We start from the raw sequence: 2,714 nt of genomic DNA on the forward strand, positions 1-2,714 counted from the left end.
AGGCTGACGGATGCTCCAACTAGGAGGTTTGTGATTCGCAATGGGTCAAAAGAATTCTGCATTTTCTGTTTCTGAACATTATGTTCTAAGAGGAGCCCTGTCTTTGCACTAGGCCAGAGATATCAGTGGGATTCGCCTCAAGCTCTCAGTCAGTAAATCCATTGTAATTTACCTCAAGAAAAGATACACAGGTCTTGACAAAGGGCTTTTGTGCTTCAGGTACCTATTTAAAACGTTTGTACATTATGACTACAGTCAACAATAGTTTATTATGCATTTAAAAATGACTGTAAAAGTATAACCGGATTGTTTGTAACACAAAGGAAGGATAAATGCTTGAGGTGATATATACCCCATTTACCCTGGTGTGATAATTACACATTGTATGCCTGTATCAAAATATTTTATGTACCATATATATACATATATATTCATTTTTGCCTGTATGTAGTAGGTATATACATATATATGTATATACTTATATATATAACAATAGGTGTATATATAGGTATATACTGGTATATATATATATAAAACCTGTATGTGTGTATATATAGGTGTGTATATATAGGTGTATATATATGTGTGTGTATATATATAGGTGTATATATATAGGTGTGTATATATAGGTGTATATATAGGTATATATAGGTGTGTATATGTAGGTGTATATATATAGGTATATATATAGGTATACACCTTTTATATACACCTATATATACACCTATATATATATACACACCTATATATATATAAACCTACTATGTACCCGCAAAAATGAAAAATTTTTAAAAAGTTTTATACAAATTTGACCTTAAGGCCAATTTTTGAGCACTCATTCGGTGAGATGGCTCCAGCTTGATATCCAGGGTGCTTCACAGCAAATAAATTTTCTTCATCAGTGCTAACTACTTCGTTCTGATCTTTTCCTACCTATCCACACCCTCAGATTATCTTCTTAATGGATCAGGCACAGGCATACCCCCTTATAGGTTTGTAATCTTTTCTGCAATGCATAAATTACCTCTTCAAATATTTACCAAACCACTCTGTTTTTTTTTCCGCCTCTGCGTTCTTAATAATCCATTGCTCCTTTTCTAACTGACACACATTCACCCCACCCTTCAAGTACCTTGAGGGCATAGTACTTCCTCTTTGGCAAGGTAAAGTTGACATTTGTTTACAAATAAAGCCATCACTTTTCAGCCTGAAAATGAGCTCATGCTGCTCCAGGGAAGAGAGAAGAGAGCACATATTTCTCAAACCTGGAATGCTCTGCTTTCTTTTTTAAATCAACTTTATTGAGGTAAAAATTATATGGAGAACAAAGCATCCATTTTAAGTGTACAATTCAATTAATCTTGACAAATGTATACGCCTGAGTAGTTTTAGCTCCTATCAAGAAATGAATCATAATATCATCCTGGAAAGTGCCCTCCTACCCCTTTGAAGTCAAACTCCCACCGTAACTCCTATCTTTGAACAACCGCTACTCTGTTTCTATTATTACAAAATAATTTATTCTGTTTTAGAACTTTATATATATGAAATCATACAGCATTTACTTTCTTTAATCTGGAGTCTGGAGATTCATTTATGTTATTGTGTATATCAGTAATTTATTCTTTTTTTGCTTACTAATCTGTATTTCTTTATAGAATATGCCATAATTTATCAATTTTATATTGATAGACATTTGAGTTGTTTCCAGGTTTTAGTTATTATAAATAAGACTGCTATGAACAAATGAACAAATGCAAGTCTTTCTGGTTGTACACAAAATATCCAGATATAAAATTGCTGAAGTCACAGGGTAGATGTGTAAGTAGCTTGATTAAAAAAATTGAAAACTTTTCTCCTAAGAGGTTGTACCATTTTGTATAGTTCAAAGAGGTTGTACCACTCTTATCTACAATGTACAAGAGTTCTAGTTGCTTCACATCTTCACTTTGTTGATGAAAAAACCAGACTCCAAAATATTTTAGAGAGGTTTGAGTCAATATGAGTGACTATGTCCCGAGGAACACAGTCTGAAGAGATCCTGAGAAAGTGCACCTGCAGAAGTTAGATTAGTTTGGCTTTATACATTTTAGGGAGGGAGGAGTTACAGGGAAAGTCATAAATCAATACATGGAATGTATATGTTGGTTTTGCCCCAAAAGGTGGGATATCTTGAAGCAATGGCCTACAGGTTATAGGTGGATTAAGAAATTCTTTAATTTGCAATTGGTTAAAGGAGTAAAGCTTTGTCTAAAAATTTGGAGTCAGCAGAAAGGAATGTGTTATGTTAAGATAAGTAAGTCTGTTAACCAATACACTGGGTCAGAGTGACCTGTAGGGGTATATGACTTAATCATTGTCTGGCATGGCCTTAGGTCCTGTTTATAATTTGGTATTTTATTGTCACAAAGAGTCCATTTAGTTAGTCTTATGATCTCCATTTTTACTAATTTTATTAATGCTAGTCAATTGTGCCTAAATTCCAAAACCCATCATGGCTGGGAATTCAGGTTTTATGGTTTTTCTGGGGTCCCCTTGGCCAAGAGGGTGTCTGTTCAGTCAGTGGGGGGCTTAAGATTTTATATTTACTTTACAACTTGATAGTGTCACTCTTTTGTAAGGGTTGAGAGAAAGCTTTCTCTCTGCCCACTGAAGATTCACTGAAAATGAACTGACAAAAGGCAGATTAATTGGAGAAAAAGGCATACACATTT

This window comes from Nomascus leucogenys, chromosome X (genome assembly GCF_006542625.1).
Source record: "Nomascus leucogenys isolate Asia chromosome X, Asia_NLE_v1, whole genome shotgun sequence".
Classification (NCBI taxonomy): domain Eukaryota; kingdom Metazoa; phylum Chordata; class Mammalia; order Primates; family Hylobatidae; genus Nomascus; species Nomascus leucogenys.